This window comes from Carettochelys insculpta, chromosome 11 (genome assembly GCF_033958435.1).
Source record: "Carettochelys insculpta isolate YL-2023 chromosome 11, ASM3395843v1, whole genome shotgun sequence".
Lineage (NCBI taxonomy): Eukaryota > Metazoa > Chordata > Testudines > Carettochelyidae > Carettochelys > Carettochelys insculpta.
This window is the reverse complement of record NC_134147.1, coordinates 19549764-19568886: the sequence shown is the minus strand read 5'-3', so window position 1 is coordinate 19568886 and position 19123 is coordinate 19549764. Positions and strand designations below refer to the sequence as shown.

The 19123-nt window shown below is 48.4% G+C and overlaps 1 protein-coding gene across 1 annotated transcript in view; it reads right to left on the bottom strand.

Annotated features, from left to right (window-relative positions):
* The window catches only part of DNAJC4 (DnaJ heat shock protein family (Hsp40) member C4), a 67007-nt gene that overhangs the window by 24646 nt on the left and 23238 nt on the right, over window positions 1-19123 (bottom strand). The window lies entirely within an intron of this gene.

Sequence of the window (19123 nt, the reverse complement as noted above, 5' to 3'; positions counted from 1 at the left end):
TTGTCTGCCACTTGGAGGAGACAGGAAACTGCCCAGTGCAGCAGCCCTGGTCAGTTTCTTGGCTCCCACCAGTGCTGGGGAGCTGGGAAACTGACCAGTGCAGCACCTGGCTTGGGGCTCCCGCACACCAGGCACAGCAGCACTGGTCAGTTTCACAGCTCCCCCAAGCTGTGGGGACCCAGAAACCAGGCAGCAGGGTGAGCGCTGCCCACGGTGGGGGTGCAGCAGAGCTGGACGGGGGGAGGGTGCAGAATGTGGGACTGAAGGAAAACTGTGGGATAGATTCCCACAATGCACTGCTGCAACAGTCGATATTTGGCCACTCTATGGCAGCATTAACTCAACTTTGTGTGGACTTTGTGGGAAGTGAGGATGCTGAAAAATGAATTTCTAAAACCCAGCATTATAAAATCAAATGTAATAAAATCAGATTTGTCTGGTAGTGTAGACGTAGCCCTAGACAAGTTCTGTCCCTGGAGGCTTTAAAAAACAGGAACACAGTAATTATCTAGGTTTGCTTGCGCCTGCCCCCACATGAGGAGATGGGTTAGGTGACCTCTTGAGGTCACTTGCTGCCCTGCATTTCTAGGATTCAATGTGCTTATCCCTTTGGTTGGTGTGTGTCTCACCTGCTATTGGTATTCTAGCCAGATTCTTAATGTTCCAGAAGGGATGCTTTGCCAAGAAGCTGTTGTAGAAGGGAGAACACCACAAATAAAACAGGGGTTGCCAGCTTACCTTCCAAAAATACCAAAGCTGGAATGATGTTCTTCACAGGGCCCACCCGATCCTTTAAGCACCACAACACTGCAAGCTTGTTATGAGTGACAGTGCAGGAGCAGGACACCTGTGTTCTAGTCCCAGCTCTGGTTAGAGGAGTGGAGTCTAGTGGTTAGAGCAGGGAGTCAGGATTCCTGGGCCTGGCTCTACTCCGGGTTCTGGGAAGGGAGTGGGATCTAGTAGTTAGAGCAGGATGGCTTGGAATCGGCTCCTGGTTTTAATCCTTGACTCAGCCATCAACTCCCTGTCTGATAGGCTCTGCTTCTGTCCTCTATTTCCCCTTGCCTGTTGATGATTTTGTCTCACTATGTGACTGTGCAGTGCCTAGGACCACAGGATGCTGACCTCTGTGGCCCTGTAGACACTACTGTAATAAAGTAGAACATTATGGAATAGTCTGTCCAGGGTCTTCTCCCTGAACCCCTCTGCAGGTGCAAGGGCAATCAGGAATAAAGAACAAACTGGTGAAGATGGGAATCCGATCCCAAACAGAAAGCAAACACATTCTTTGCCCAGCCCAGCAAACACATTCTTTGCCCAACCCTATGGGCAAACACATTCTTTGCCCATTTCTACTCTTTGCAATAGAAATTCTTTTCTATTTCTATTGCAGTTGAAATGAACAGAAGCTTTTCTTTCTAAAGGAAAAATATAATGGCATCAATTCCCAGTCCCTTTTCACCCTGGAACATCTTTGCCTGAGCCCTTCAGTGACACCAGCATCGCTCTGGAGAACAGGTCTAGAAACGGGCCACAGACACGCTGCAGGCACAAAAATATTACCGTGGTCAGGGCTTTATCTCAATGCCTTGCTCCTATGGTTTCATTGGCAGCATCTCCATGAACAAGCAGTGCCCCTTGTTGTGGCAGGTGGGCATCTCTAACTCCTCAGCCCTCTTTGAAGAACCTGGCACAGAAAGGCATGAAACTTCACCTTCCCACCAATTTTTGTCATCAGTTTCCTAATAGAACAACCCCCCACCCCACATAAACCAGAACAGAACCAAGGAACCCTGACTTCCAGCCCCCACTACTGTAATCACTGGACATTACCGCCACTCCCAGAGACAGAAGCCAGGAGTCCCCATCCCACTCCACTTCATAACCATTAGACTTACTCCCCTCCAGTCCAAGAGTCCGGACTATCAGGCCTGCTGCAGTAAGCACCAGACCCCACTCCTCTCCTAGACAGCTGGGAACAAAGCCCAGGCATCTTCTGCATTTTGCTTTATCCTCACTGGGATGCCCAGGTGACAGAAGGGACGGATCTGCTGGCTGATTGTGGGATCTCAGGGCATCTCAACCACACCCCAATCCCAGTGGTTGCAAGGGGTCTCACCTTCAGCCTGGAAGAGGAAAGACCTGGCAGACGCTAAGGGGTTAAGATGCACCGTGCGCCTGACAAACCCATAAATCCTCATTAAGGGGTTTTTCGCTAGTTAAACGATTTGACGCAAGACATGGGGCCCTGAGGTTGTTGTTTCAAAGCGACAGGTCAGAGCTGACAGATGGACTTTCCCATCTCATTAACTGTCCCAAGCAGGGAGGGAGGGAGTGGGCAGCTCCCTCTCAATGTGCCACATTTGGAGCCTGCTCACATTCAGCTCCATCAGCAGAGGCCGAGCTGATTTCTCCTGATCCAGCTGGTACTGGAAAGCAGCTTTGATTCTTTGGTGTTTGGAGCCTTCTCCTCTCCTGTGCTCCCTCCAAACTCTCTCAGCCAGTGCTGCACAATCATTCTATGCGCTGTGTCCCCACGAGAGCCATCCACAATGGTCACGAGAACATTTCGCAACGCAACCCCGGGGAGTGAGCTGGGAGGGGATCCTGTACGCCATAAACACACTGCACGCTCATTGTTTACACACTGCACGCAGAACGTGCACACACACTAGACACCCCCACTGCACGAGCAATCACACTGCAGCTGCACTTGCACACTCAAGGCATTCACATGTGCACACCGATATGATGCCTCTGTTCTAAATTCCATTTTTATACCAGCACAAACTCCTCGAGGACCAACTCACTCTCCCCAGCACCAGCTGCATTTCGCAGCAGGGTGGCATCTTTGCACTGAAAAACCTGACGCACCAGCACCTCACACAATTGTTTGCACAGGTTTGCGTTAGGTGTGACCCAGACCCCAGTCAGAGCAGGAGCACTTTGCACAGTGCAAGCAAAGGCATAGAGCCAGACTCCTGGTGAAAGTGTGCTGTAGAGGTAATTCTATGAGTGGCGCTGGGGCTCCATTCCCTTGTGCCGCAGAAACAGACAGAGCCTGCCTGAGTTCTCTGAAGCTATTCTATGCTCACATCTCTGGCTAATAGGGAGCTCCAGACAGTTTCCTCTATTTTTTCCCACACATGGGCAGAATAAATTTTGTTACATGCACCACCAACGGAAACACCCGCTGCCCACTGTGGGTGGCTCTGGGTGCTCTGCTAATCATCTGGGCAGCACCTAAATCTCTCCTGGGTGGCCGCCCACGCGCTCAGTTTATAGGGAACACTGCCTGTAATCCACCCTGGCATAGCAATCTGGAGCTGGGCTTGTCTGAAGCACCCTCTGCTAGCTGTCAAGGCAACTTGGCTCACAGAGGGGAGCAGGGTGGCTGGCCCAAGGACCTGACCTGGGGTCCTGGTGCAGCTCCAGAGTTCAACAGTGATCCTGTCTCTAACAGAAAAACTCCCAGCATGCGATGCCCTATATGACTGTCAGGTGCCTGGCACCTGGCTTGTCCGTGCCAGCGGGGCATCCCGCTGGCAGCTGGGCCAGGGCAGCATGAGTTCTTGAGTGCCTGCAGCTGAACCTTCCCCTGCTTTGCTGGTGTCAGCCCTTCTCCTCCCCTTTGCTTCCAGCTCTTCCCCTTTTGCCTGCATCTGAGCTGCCACAGACTGGTCCCTGGCACGTTCTACTGCTCCCACCCAGGGCCTCCCCAGACAGCGGCAGAGAAACAGCAGTTAGGGGGCTCTCACTCCACTGAAGTGGTCTCAGTGCTTGCAGGGAGGGAGAGCACTAATCCACAGACAAAGTGAAGCCTAGAGTAGCAAGTGACTTCCCCCAGTCACACAGGAAGTCAGTGACAGAGCTGGGACTAGAACCCTGGACTCCTGAGCCCCAGCCAGTCACTACCCTTCCAAAGTCAGTAAAAGGACCCAGGAGTCCTGAGCCAGCTGAAGAGAAATAAGCAGCAAATACAAAGCCATTGCCATCCTGGCTCACATCTCCATGGCAACCCAGCTCCAGTGCCCTCTTGGGGTTAACATCAGAGGTGGGGCTCTGGAAGCCTTGCGAAGGAACCCTTTGGAACAGGCCTCCCACAGCCTGGGTCTCAGGAGGTTGCCCCCAAAGCCCAACTGGAAGGTCCAGGGGGCACCTTGCAGTCTGGCACTGTGACGGCTGCCCGCAGGGGCCAAGCTGCCAAGCTCCAGACTCACCTCCCTGTTATTACACACAAGGTTGTAAAAGTGCCACTTCCTGAGCTGCAGGTTAAATCCCAGATTCCCCTGCCTAGGACAGAGCATGCGAGCAACCACCACACAGTCTGCTGGCAGGGCGCTACCTGGGAGCAGCAGGTCCGGGGGGCCTTTCCCTGATTCAGCCTCCACCGAGAATGAACTGTCATGCGTGCATCTCGGACACCCAGCTTCACCACCCCCTCCAACAACTGGTTGTGCCCAGGCTGCTGCAGTAGCTGGGCTAGGGGCTGGCATTTCTGGAGGAGGATTTCCAGTGGTTTAGCACCTACAAATAGGCCCAAGTTTTTCAAGGTTGGCACCTAAACAAGGCCCAGATCTCCAGGGGCCCTCAGCCCCTCACAGTGCTTCTTCCTCTATCGGGCCTCTGTGGCAGCTCCTCTGAAAAGCCATGCCTCAGATTTCCCGACCTATCAAATGAAGATGGTGTTTCCCTGCCTCCCAGGCAGCTGATTACTGAATACGCAGTGATTCGCAACGGCACCACAGGTGTGTGGGCACAATGGGGACAGATACTCAGGCCAAAGGGGCTCAGCAGAACATTACGAAGTGTTGCTCCCCATCTGGCTCAGGGAGATTTCCTGCATTAAATAACCTCTAACGAGGTAAAGAGCTCTCTCTCTGTAGCCAGAGCTGGCCCCCATGACACAGTACAGCTTTAGGGGGTGCTGTGCTGCAGAGAGTGGGCTGTGAATGCGCGTGCATGAGGATGCCTGTGCAAGGTGCCCATGGGAGCACGCGTGAGGATGACTAGGTGAGTGTGTGCAAGGATATGAGCTGCCCATGTGGGAGTTCCTGAGGGCGAGTGTGCACGCATGAGTCCGCAAGCTGGTACAGGTCGCCTGCGCGGCACCCAGCCGGGGTCAGAGAGAGGCCGCTAATAGAGCAAAGGAATGTGCCCCCAATAACTAACGGGATGTTAACCATCTCCTCGGGCCAAGCTGGCCAAGCCAAACAGGGAGCGGGTAAGGGCTCAGTTAAAGATTGATCAAAGGCTGGCCGTCTCCAGAGACATTTCCACATCGCTCTGGTCCTGCTCGCCAGTTTATGACACACGCCCCTCCCCAGGCGGCAGAGCAACAAGCAGACAGAGCCCTGCTTGGCTGGAGGGAGAACACTCCAGGCGCATGGCCCTGCCGGCCAGCCAAACTCTCAGCAACTGCAAACAACGGCCCAGGCCTGGCCCCAGAGGCCAGAAATGGAATTGGCAGGAACTGGCCACACAAGTATCCCTCCTGGATAGCACATGGCTGTTCCTAGAAGGCGAGAGAAGATGTGGGGTTAGTAGCGTTATTCCCACCACAACTGATTTTAGGTGGAAGCTCCCAGATATATGCCAACGGGCATCAGGAGAAAACCCTAACAGAGATTACTGTAATGCCCAGAGTTTTCATCAGAGACTGGGGCTGCCATCAACTAATGCCTGTGCCAAGGCAATCTGCTGTGGATGCCTCCCCCACCTGCTGGCATTCCTGTCCTTTACCTTCCCCCTACCCCATGCACATACACACAGCATTCCAGCCTGGCAAACTTAGGAAGGGGAGGCACATTTTTTTGAGATCAACCTTTCACAATTTGACCCTTGGAAGGCCGCTGCCCTGAAAAGATTCCCTCGTCCAGCTGTGCTGGGGACTGGGCAGAGGCTGCTTTGGTTTTCCACTGGGAGTGAAGAAGTCAGTACCGCCTTGATCAGGAATGGCTGAGCTAAGAGCAGCTCTACCCTACAGGCACCACCCAGAGGAGTGGGGCCTGTCCCGGAGGCCCATGCAACGTCAGTCACTAGCGAAGCAGAGATTAAAGACACGAAACACAGAAGGAATGGGAAAGACCTTGAGGGGAAGACACTGAGCCTAGAGATTGGGGTTTAATTACAGCTCTGCTGCAGACTCCCTGTGGCCCTGGATAAATCATGGCACCTCTGTGCCTTAGTTTCCCCACTTGGAAAATAGGTAGACTAATCCTTTGTGCATTTACACTGGGAGCCCTCTGGAGCAGGGAAACTCCTTCACTGGATTTCTGGACAGGCCCAGCACAATGTGGATCCTCATCTTAGCTGGGGTCTGTGAGGTGCCTGGTCCAACAGTGGGCCCAGTTTCAGCCAGAGCCTCTAAACAATGCTTTCATACAAATAATAATGAGACAGTCCTTGGTGGTCGTGCTCAAATCACGCCCAGCGCAGATTAGCTTGTTTCCACATTGGAAAATGGCCACCAAAAATTCCCTTCATGTTTATTTTGCCTGAAAATGGGCAGAATTAGAGGATGCGTTTGACATTCTAAGCTGCAACAGTTTCCTGCAAACCCGCAGCTGCTGGAGCGGATATCACTGCTAGGTGCAGGTCAGCTGGATTTGTGTGCAGGGGGAAAGAAGGATCCAACAGCATTTAGGACAGATCCTCAACTGGAATTCTAAAGACTGACCCCAGCTGAGGAGCAGCCCCCACGTTTCCAAGCCAGTATTTTGGCCTCCCTCGTCCCATAAGTTCCCCACATGGAGAGGGAGTTGAGCCCTGAAACCATGTCCCTAGCTTGCAGGTCTTCTACAGACCCGATGGCTGCTGCTCCTAGCCCTGCCCAGAAGCTGGGAGCGTCTTCTGACTGACTGCTGGCTAGAGAGATATGTGCTGCTTGGAAGCGTGTTTTAAAGAGTGGGGCCCCAGTGTCAAGCTCTTGCTTCCTGTGCAAGTGGAGGGGACAGAAACAGCTGCATGCAGATGGCTGGGGGCGTTTCAGTGTGTGTGCGCCTTTGACGTGGGCGACACTGACTGAGGATATCACTCTGCTCCACTGGGATACTTTGCTAAACACAGTGGCCGTGTCTACACGAGCCCCAAACTTCGAAATGGCCACGCAAATGGCCATTTCGAAGTTTACTAATGAAGCGCTGAAATGCATATTCAGCGCTTCATTAGCATGCGGGCAGCCACAGCGCTTCGAAATTGATGTGGCTCGCCGCCGCGCAGCTCGTCCCAACGGGGCTCCTTTTCAAAAGGACCCCACCTACTTCGAAGTCCCCTTATTCCTGTGAGCAGATGGGAATAAGGGGACTTCAAAGTAGCCAGGGTCCTTTCGAAAAGGAGCCCCCTCGGGACGAGCCACACGGCGGCGAGACGTGTCAATTTCGAAGTGCCGCGGCCGCCCGCGTGCTAATGAAGCACTGAATATGCATTTCAGCACTTCATTAGCAAACTTCGAAATGGCCATTTGCGTGGCCACTTCGAAGTCTGGGGCTCGTGTAGACGTAGCCACTGAGAGTTACGATTCCAGTAGCAGAGGCCAGACTGAAATCAGGGCCTCGCCACTCCAGGCACTGCACAGACGGCCAATAAAATCAAAGTCCCTGCTGCTGCACAGACCCTGACTGAGATCAGGAACCAGCAGGGCCAACAGCCACCATGAACCCTGCTAAGTTGGAAGGGCAGCCCAGCTCTATAACCCCGAAAGGCGCGAGGCCTAAGGCAGAAGGGGTGGGGCCTGGGGCAGTTAGACCTTAGCTCCGCCCGGACCCTGACACTGCCCTCCCATGGACTGCGTGGAGCTGGGGAGCAGCACTGCTGTGGCAGTTCACAGCGGTCTGGAGCACCAGCTGCTGCTGCTGCCAAAGTGCCAGAGGCAGTGGCTGGAGCTACAGGACCCTCTGAAACAACAGACCATGGGGCAACTGCCCCCTTTGCCCCCTGCAGTCAGTGGGCTTGTCAAGAACCCTACTGTGCCAGGCGCTGTACAGATCTCCACTGGGGTGCAGGCCCCATTGTGCCAGGCGCTGTACAGATCTCCACTGGGGTGCAGGCCCCATTGTGTCAGGCACTGTGCAGCCATCCGGTGACACGATCCCATCTCCAAAGAGGTCACAACCAAGACAAAGGAAGAACATTTATCCCAACTTTACACATGGAGAAGCTGATTCACAGGGAGATGAAGTGAGATCACTCAGGGAGTCTGTGGCAGAGCTGGCAACTGAACCCAGGTGTTCTAAGCCCCCGTCCAATGCTTCACTCACAAGCCCACTTCTCCCCTGTTTTGCACAGAGAGACTTCCCAGGGTGCATTTTGAACCACACATTCAGCAATCTCACCCCAGTGTCCCTGGCCATGCCCACTGCCCTGCTGTCTCCCAGACCTCTCACCTGGGAGTCCCATCAAGGCTGCGCTGAGAAAGATGTGAATGACTGGGGCAGGAAGAAGCTCCTGGGTGAAAAGCCAGGTGAAACATGGGACACATATATATCTCATAGAGCTGGAAGGGACCTCGAGAGGTCATCGAGTCCAGTCTCCTGCCCTCACAGCAGGACCTATCTCCATCCCTGGCAGATTCTTTTTTTATTCTAACCTGCCCCAGACCTGTGGAAGGCCCCCTCAAGGGCTGAACTCGCACCCCTGGGTTTACAAGGGCAATGCTCTAACCACTGAGCTATCCCACGCAGGAATCTCCTCCTTCCAAATGTAGACTAGCTTCCACCGAGGCTGCAGCCAGCCCACCCATAGGAAGCACTGCCTGAGGCTCTGTGAGTCTCCCCTCATTGGCAGAACCTGACACATGCCAGGCAGGGAAGCCCACTCGCAATTCTGACTGCATCATCACAGCTATTTATATGACCCCATTGGTGTATATCTGAATGTTTCTCAGTTTTTAATATATTTATTCTTGTAATCCTCAGAAGGCTCTCTTCATGGCAGGCAGTGCATTGACAACTGGGACTGGGGCCCCACATGGCACCAGCTGCTGCACGAGATACACTAACCAGAACAGTGCATGCCACCACGCCAGGCAGCATGTAGATTGCTGCCTAGAGAGAGGCCCCCAGCAATGCCAGGTACTGCACAGACACGCACTGTGAGATAATCTCTGCCCTGAAGAGCTCATTGTCTAAAAAGACAAAGGGAGGATCATTGAGCCCATTTTACAGATGGGAAAAACTAAGGCACAAAGCGGCTAAGTGACTTGGCTCAGTCACAGGCTCCATGTATGACCTTGGGCATTGCTTGAACCCAGGTCTCCCTTGTGCTAAAACATCTGAACCAGACTCCTGCTCTGGTGCAATGCTTTAAAACCATCCCCATAGGTCCTTCAGGCATGAACAAACAGGTACAAATGATTCCAGGTCTGGAGAACCTGTCTTGCAGTGAAGCTGAGGGAGTTAATATAGCTGGTTGAAGAGAAAAGTTGACCCTGGTCTATAAGCAACTCCATGGACAGGACAGGAGCCTTCTGGGAGCAGAGAGCTCTTCAATCCCGCAGAGAGACGAAGGAGGAAACCCAAGGGCTGGGAGCTGAAGTGGGACAAATTCAGACTGGTGAAAATCTTTTTTAACAGAGCGAGGGATTAACCACTGCAGAGATGTACTGTTAGCACAGAGGGTGCTAGTGGCTGCCAGCAAACGTGTGATTGATTTCTGCACATTCACAGGTCCTGGTAAAGCTGATGGGCCTTCCAGCACCTTTCACTAAAACTAAAGGAGGGAGCAGGTAAATGACCCTTTGTATACTTATAGCTGAAACAATGGAAGCCGCTGCCCAAGGCATGAACGACCATGGCCAGGCCAGGGAAGAAGCCAGGTGACTTAAGGGGTTTCCCTGGAGACTGACTGCAAGCAGCGTGCTGGAGCCTTGGTTTGGTTACAGCTCTTTGTGGGAAAGGAATCAGAAAACAAGAAGGAGAGAGAAGCACATGGTAGCATTCTCTGACACGCTTCCAGTTCCACATGCAGGGCCCTTTAGACAGGTAGAACTGCAGAGTCTCAATGCAGGGGTGAGAGAACGGTGTTCAGAAGAGGGATTTAGGCTTATTAAGAACTAGGGAATCTTTTGGGTAAGGAGGAGCCTATACAGGAATGATGGACTCCAAATAAACCAAAAAGGAATCAAATTTCTGGCATATACAATTAAAAAGGCTACATAAGAGCTTTTAAACTATGAGCTGGGGAAAACCTGACAGCTGCAGAGGAGCACACAATTCAGACAAACACATCTCTTAAGGAAGGTTTAATTAAAGAGGATACTTTATACCCTAAAAAAGAGAAGAGAAGATAGAAATTGATGAAGTACAGGGAGGAAATGAAGACACACAATCAAATGAAAAAACAGTTCCATTCAATTACATCATGTAACATAAAATTGGTCAGTATTTAGTTAAGTGCTTGTATGCAACCGCAAGAAGTGCAAAAAACCTGCCATGATGGCTAAACAACAGATTAAGAGAGACATTTAAAGACATCTTTTAAAAATCTTACCAAGTAAATTGGAAAAGAACATAATTGCTGGCAAGTCAAGTGTAAAAGCATAATTAGGCAGACCAACAAAGAATCTGAAGAGCAACTAGCAAGCTAACAAACATTTTCAAAACAAAAAGCAGTCAAGTAGCACTTTAAAGACTAGCAAAATAGTTTATTAGGTGAGCTTTCGTGGGACAGACCCACTTCTTCAGACCATAGCCAGACCAGAACAGACTGGTCTGGCTATGGTCTGAAGGACAGACTGTTCTGGTCTGGCTATGGTCTGAAGACGTGGGTCTGTCCCACGAAAGCTCACCGAATAAACTATTTTGCTAGTCTTTAAAGTGCTACTTGACTGCTTTTTGTTTTGTTAGTGTATAGACTAGCACAGCTTCCTCTCTGTTACTATTTAACAAACATTTGTGTAAGTATATCAGAAGTAGGAAGTCTGCCAAACAATCAGTGGGACTATCACTGGATTATCAAGGTGCTGAAAGAGCACTCAAGGAAGATACAGACAGTGCAGAGAAGCTAAATGAATTCACTGCAGAGAATGTCAAGGAAATTCACCTACCTCAGCCCTTGTTTTTAAGTGACAAATCTAAGGACTTATCCCAGACTGAGATGACAGTGGAGGAAGTTTTGGAACAAACTGACAAATTAAACAGTAATCAGTCACCAGGACCAGACAGTATTCACCCAAGAGTTCTGAAGGAACTTGAATAGGAAACTGAAGTACTGCAAAAGATCGCATGTTACCTATTACTTAAAACAGGCTCTGTACCAGACAACTGATGGATAGCTAATGTGACACCAATTTTTAAAAAAGGCTCCAGAGGTCATCCTGCCAACTACAGTCAGTGAGCCTAACTTCAATGCCAGGCAAACTGGTCAAAATTATCCTGAAGAACAGAATTATCAGAGACAGTAGGTGAACATGATGTGTTGGAGAAGAGTCAACCTGTCTTTAGTAAAGGGAAATAACAACTCACCAATTTGGTAAAATTATTTCAGGGAGATAACAAACTTGTTCTGGACTCTGAAGAATTAAAAAGGGATCTCACAAAACTTGGCTACAAAGTGGCAGATTAAATTTAATGTTGATAAATGCAAGAATGTATGCTGGAAAAAAATAACCCCAGTTATACCTACACAATGATGAGGTCTAAACTGATTGCCACTCAAAAAAGAGATCTTGGAGTCACCATGGAGAGCTCTCTGAAAATATCTGCTGAATGTGCCACAGCAATCAAAAAACTAACAATGTGAGGAACCATGGCGAAAGAGAGAAATAATAAAACAAAAAAATATAAAAATGCCACTATATAAATACAATGTATCTTCAAAAAAATTATAACAGATTGGAGAAGTACAGAGAAGGGCAACAAAAATGATTAGGGTACGGGACAGTTTACCTATGGGGAAAGATCAAAAAGACTAGATCTGTTCACCTAGAAAAAGAGATGACATTGGCTATGCTTAGATTAGAGGATTTTGTTTGCAAAACAGCCATTTTACCAACAAAACCCATGGTGCATCCAGACTCCGAAGGACATTCTGTTGACTGTAAGTCAACAGAAGACAATACTTTTGTTGACAGCTGCACCCCGTTTACCACAAGAAAGAATGCCTCTGTCGACAAAAAGACGATCTGGATGTTTCAGTGGGCCTTCTGTTGACAGAAGGGGCTTCCAGAACACTGGGCAACCCTGTCTGCTGTGCTTCCAGTTGGCTGTTTTGCTGATAGAGCAGCCGGGCAGTCTGACCACTCTCTGTCGACAGAACAGATCGCTCTTGAAATCTGCTTGGCAGTTTGGACATCATCTGTTAATAGAAGTTTGACAAATCTGTTGATGAATCACTCTACTCTAGACATAGCCAAAGGGGGAATAACAGAGATCTATAAAATCATGAATGATGTGGAGAAACTGAATAAGGAACAACGAGGGACACTCAATGACCTTAACAGGCCATAAATTTAGCATCAACATACGAAAGCATTTCTTCACACAATACAGAGTCAGCTTGAGGCACTTGTTGCCAGGGGATATTGTGAAGACCAAAAATCTACCTGGGTTCAAAAAAGAATTCGGTAAGTTCATGGAGGACAGGCCAGCCCATCAATGGCTATTAATCAAGCAGGTCAGTGACACAACCTCATGCTCTGCTTGTCAGAAGCTGGGACTGGATGACAGGGGGTGGATCACTTGATCAATTGTCATGTTCTGTTAATTTCCTCTGAAGCATCAGGCACGGGCGACTATCAGCAGACAGGATAATCGACTGGATGGTCACTGGTCTTACCCAGTAGGGCTGTTCTTATGTCTCTGGGAAGAAGCCAAGAGAGAGTGCTTCTTTTAGGCACCAGACTGGCTGGGATGGTAGGCTTGGAAATTGCCTCCTACTGTTTATTTCCACCATATTCAGGGAAACAAGACTTTGTGGACATTCCTTGTAAATACACTAAGGAAATATCTGATTCATAGCTTCATTTTCAATAAGGCCAGAAGGGACAACTGCAATCATCTAAATATGAACTCCTGCATAGAACAAGAGGCTCTGAATTTCTTCCTCGTTAAACCAGAGGAGATCTTTTAGAAAAAATGCCCATCCTTAATTTAAAAATTGTAAATTAAACTGTTCCAATGATTAATTATTCTCACTGGTACAAAAACTGACCTCATTTCTTGTTTGAATTTGTCTAAGCTTCAGCTTTCAGCCACTGGATTTCATTGGACTTTTGCCTGCTAGATTGAAGAACCCTTTATTTTCACATTTCTGTCCCCCTTATTGGTACTTACAGACTGATCAAGTTACCCTACAACTGCCTCTGTTAAGTGAAACAGGCTGAGGTTCTTGAGTCAATCAATATAAGGCATGGGTCCCAACCTTTTTAATCATGCTTGTAGCTCTCCTCTTAACTCCTCCAGTTAATAAACATCCTCCTTGCATTGTGGGCACCAAAACCAGACACAAATTTCCAGCAGCACTTGCTCCAGTGCCAGCAACAGAGCAAAGACAACCTCCCTACTCCTATTTGAAATTCTACAGTTTTATATATTCCAGGACTGCATTAGCTCCTTTGGCACCGCACCCTACTGAGAGCTCCTGTTTAGCAGATTATAAACCATAACTCCCAAATCTTTTCCAATTACTCCTTCCCAGGGCAGTGTTCTGAATCCTGTTAATGACCTACATTCTTTGTTTCTTGAGGGATAACTTTATATTGGGCACATTAAAACACAAGTTGTTTGTTAGCACTCAGTTTATCAAGCTTTTGCTTAGCAAGTGATCCAGGTTACACTATCAGGTTATGTCTACACAGCAGCGTTATTCCTGAATAAGCTACTTTGGAAGAGGGATTCTGGAACAGATTATTCCAAAATAGTGCAGCTACCTGCAGAATGCATTTTGAAATAGTGCTCAGCTATTTTGAAATACAGTACCTACACACAATAGAATAAGCCTATTTCAAAATACAACCATTGGACACACTATGACATTTCAAAACAGGCTCTATTTCCTGTCTACATAACCCCTATTTCGAAATAGGTGCTATTCCTCATGCAGTGAGATTTACCAATTTCGAAATAAGGCATCCGCTATTTTGAAATTATTCTGAAATAGTGGCTGCATTGTGCAAATGCTTGCGTAGTTATTTCGAAATAGCAAGTACTATTTTGAAATAACTTTGCTGTGTAGACATACCCTCAGTGACCAGTCCACGATCTTCACTATTTACTACTCTCCAATTTCTGAGTCCTCGGCCAACTTTACCACTGATGATTTTATGTTTTCTTCTAGGTCGTTGACAAATGGTAACTAGCAGAGGGCCAAGAAACGATCCTTGTGGGACCCTATGAGAAATGCTACCATTCCATGAGATTCTCTATTTACAGTTACGTATGACGTACCAGTTAGCCATCCCTTTAATATGTGCCATGTTGATTTTGTATCATTTGAGCTTTTTAATCAAAATGTGATGCCAGACCAAGTCACATGCCACAGAGAAGTCTATTACAAAAGCACTGTGCCCTTTATCAATCAAACTTGGTGTCTTTTCCTGATGAGATTACAAGTTTGACAGGATCTATTTTCCATAACCCATATTGATTGACATTAGAGTCCTAGAGGAGGCACTTCATTATTTTACAAAATCTGATTCTGCCCATATTGGGAACATGCCAGCAAAGCTATACATATTACTCCTTCTGCCAAGCAACACCAGTACCAAGGACACAGGGATGGCCCCCTCTAGTACAGTCCTGAAATCAAGGTTGGGCATCTCTTTCTAAGTGATGCTCTAGCTGAAGCAGAGTCTCTGGGCTGGCAGCTAGCTTGCCGGGGGGGACTCTCTAGCCTTGACTTGATATTTTTTAATCTTAGAGAGTCTTAAAACAAGTATTTTGCTGTAGAAGCCATCACCACAGCCCACTCTCCCCTAAAAATGGACACATGTCCCCCGCACTGGTGGGGACAGGATCATCCTGGTTTGTTAACACAGAAATTCCCAGGAGGAAATAACAAAGGGATTAGAAACTGGCCTGGGGAACATCTTCCAGCCACATCAGAGGGCCTGCATTGACACATGGGTTCAAACACTGGAAGGAACCATTAAAGCACCTAGCCTGACCTCTGCATAGCACAGGCCAGAGAACTTCCCCCCCGTTCCCCTATCATCAAGCCAATCACTTGTGTGTGACTAAAGCCACTTAAAAAAAATGCATAAATCTGGATTTGAAGCTACTAGAAAGAATCCACCATTTCTTCTGACAATTTGTTACAGTAGTTAACCAGACTTGCTGTTAAAAATGTGTGGCTTATTGGAATGTGCCTGAAATTCTCAGCCATGGGTTCTTCTTCCTCCGGCTTTTCTGTTCTAGATTAAAGACCCTTTGGTACCTGGCATATTCTGCACATGAAAACACTTACATACAACATAGTCTCAGAGGAGTCACCTCTCGAACTTCGGAAACGCCAAACAGATAAAGCCCTTGACTTCAAATATATGCTTATGACACAAGGGTCTCTGCTGTGGCATCAGGCAGAACCAGACCAAAAAGTCCCTTGCCATGCCACTGATTTTTCTATAGAGCAGCACCCTGAATTGACCTGCTTCTTGTCTGCCAGCCACCCATCATGGTGCTAAGATAAGGAGATATCGAGCTAGATTCCTTTGTTTGTGTGTAAAGCGCTACATGGACTGTCGGCTCTTTGGGCAGGGATGGTCTTTTTGATCTGTTGTGCAGAGACTAACACATGGGTCCTGGGCTGGCCCACGGCTGGGCTCTTGGGCAGTAGGATAATACAAGCAAACAATAACTGTAATACCTTGAATACAGTTGTTTTGTGTTTTTGGTATTTATGGCACACACATGGCCCAGGATTCAGACACCTGAATCCCCAAATCTCCCACTGACCCTGGGCAAGTCTCTTCTCGGCTTTGTGCCTCTATTTCCCCTCTGGCCCTGTGTCTACTTAGACTGCAAGCAGTTTGGGACACAGATGGTCTCTTGCTCTGTACCTGTGCTGCACCCGACACAACAGGGATCCTGATCTTTGTCAAGGGGTCTCTGCCATGTTTGGCACAATAGGGCTCCAATCTCAGCTGGGGCCTGTGGATCACCTGGCATAACAGGTGCCCTGATCTCCCTCAAGAGTCTGTGCAGTGCTTGAGGCCTGAAATTCCTACTGTAATATACTTAGCAACACATTTGCAACGTGTTAAATAGTAAGTTCAAGATTTCCTAGCGCACAATTTTCTAATGGTCACAGCCCATGACTGGGATTCCTGCATGCTGATTCTCTATGGGGTTAACACTCTTAAGTCAGTTATTTGATTTCAAAAGTCCTATCCAGGGGTTTGGCAGAAGGGCCATAACCTACCTTTTCTCTCATTTATTTGTATCAAAGTAGCTCCTGCACAACATGGTATGATTTTTAAAAATCACCTAATTAACTTAGGAACACAAGTGAAAATTCAGCCCCCAGGACTCAAACCCCACAGGCAGGTCCCTGTGCGAGGTGCTGTACAGACATTGAGCAAAGGGATGGACTCTGCCCCACATTTAAAGGGTCTCAACTTCAGATCTCCAGTTCTCAGCCTTATTTAGATAACCAGCTTATCTCTCAGATGCCTTACACTGGGGAGCTGAAAAAGGAAAAAAAATGCATGTCACTTCTTGTCTTTACCAACAGTGACTGGGACATCAAAACCTTGTAAAGTTGCTTCCTGGAGAGCTGCCTCCTCTCCCCTCATCCTAACAGCTTGGCAAGAGACTGGATGTAATGCGAAGCTCATCCGGGTTTGCTTAGCTCACAGTTGCTCTCTTTTATAGATTTGTAACTTTCTGTTTTGGGAAAAGTTTAGTTGGGGGTGGGAAATAGTCTTAACCAACCAATTAAAACAGCTCTGATGATAACACACTAGGCCCCCAGCCTGAGGCAAAGCAGAGCACAGTTCTGCAGGAGCATGGCTACATATCATTGTTTCTTAACATTTCCCAGTTATGTCACATGAAACAAACCAATCTCCTCGTCCTCCTCTAAATAAGATTCCACCCTTCTGGACTTGCCAGGTAGACCATGCAGAATTACCAGCTTCCTGTTCTCAGCTGTTGTGGAGTGGTGCTGCTCAGTAGCTGTTGTGTGCTACCACAGAGGTGGCTGCAATTCTAAAGCAACGGGGTTTTGGAGAAGATCGGTGGTTATCCCAGTTCTGCTGCTCTCTTCATGTAGCCCAGTCCTCCCATCTCCCCATCCTTTGGCTTGTATTGTTAGATGGTAAATGCCCTGCGACACGGACTGGCTCACTCTGTGTCTGCACAGCTCCAGACGAGAGTGGGGCCCAAATCTTGGTTGAGGGTCTGTGCACAACGCAGCAGAAGAGGGCTCTGATCTCAGCCAGAGAACCATGTAGTGTCTGGTTCTCTGGGGGCCCTGATCCTGACTCTCAATCCATGCAGCACCCAGCAAAATGCGACTCCTGATCCCAGCTGGGGATCCATGCATTGCCCAGCATGACTGGGGTCCTGATCTCAGCTGGGAATCCATCCAGTGCCCAATATGACTGGGGTCCTGATCTCGGCTGGGGATCCATGGAACTCCTGATATATTGTGCGTCCTGAGCTCCACCAGGGGCTACTTTGATAGAAATAAGAAAGCAGGCACATTCTGCCCTTCTGTTAAGCCCCAGGGGTGGGATATATGAAACCAACTAATTGATTTAGGAGCAGAAGTTCAATTAAATGAGATTCCTCAGGAGCCCCAGTCATGGACCAAGATGCCACTTTTCCAACACAGAACACAGACAGCTCCAATCCCAGAGAGCTTCCACACCAACATCTCAACTTCAACCATACCAGTGGGTCCACTGGATGCCAACAGGACTTAAAGTCAAGCACATGCTTAAGTTCTGCATGGGACTGAGCCCAAAGTTCTGAGTATTGTGTAGGACCGAGGTCTAAATCCCTTCAAGCAGCAAGCATAAGAAGGATGGCCCAGTGGTTAAGCTGCTGCTTTAGGACTCAAGAGACTTCCATGAAATTCTTGCTCTTCCACAGACTCCCTGGCCTATCCTGAGCAAGTCACTTAGCCTCTCTCTGCCTTGGTTTCCTAACTGTACAGTGGAGATATTAGCACTGCTCTGCCTCACAGGGCAGGCAGGGAGAGATGCATTAATGATTAGGAGGTGCTCAGACACTATGGGAATGAGGGCCAGGTAAGCATCGCAGATAGAGAGGGATACCAATCAGACTCTCTATGTATACCTGCTTGAGGGCTGGCGCCTACACTTTCAAGGTAACATGCAGTCAAGATACAGCTGGCCCTCCAAAACAACCGGATGTTTGCACACCCACTGTTAAAGACATCTAGATACACAATGCATCCAAGCAGCTGTGACAAGGCTCAGCCAGATTTCCTCTGATGGTGACACATTATCAACTGGGTCCACAGCACGAGGTGTGCGTAGGGATGATAGCGAAGGGGGAAATTCCTCTGCCAACTGGGAGCAGTGGAGTGGGCATTAAATGCTAAAGCCATAGCTGGTGCCCAAGCAGGATATTTTGGGGCAGTGTTTGGGTCTTCTCTAACGGGAAAGGTCAGAGGCACTTTGAGGGGCTTAACAAAGAACTAGGCTGATGTCAGAGCAGGGTGGAGGAGAAGAGCCACAAGTGATTAGAGGATAGGAAAAAATTGTTCCATGAAAGACTTCAGGAGATTCCTTTGTTAGCTTATCAAAAAGATCAAGCCTAGACTTGATTACAGCATAGAAAGACCTCTAAGGGGAGGAAATCCTGGGTACTACAGGGTTCCTTAACAAAGAGGCAGACCAAGAACCATTGGATGGAAGTTAGACCTACACACGTTCCAATTAGAAAGCCAGAATTTTTTAACAGGGAGGGTTACAAACCATTAGAATTAACTTCCATGGTAAGTGGTAAACTCATGGATTTTTAAGGCCAGAAGGTACCATTGTGATCTTCTAATCTGACCTCCTGTACAACACAGACCACACAGGACATCCCTGAATTAAGAGGTGGCTGGACTAGAACTGGTAATTTAGAAAAAAACATCAATCTTGATTTACATACTGCCAGCAATGGAGAATCCACCTAGCCCTCGGGAACTTGTTCCAACGGTTAACTTCCCT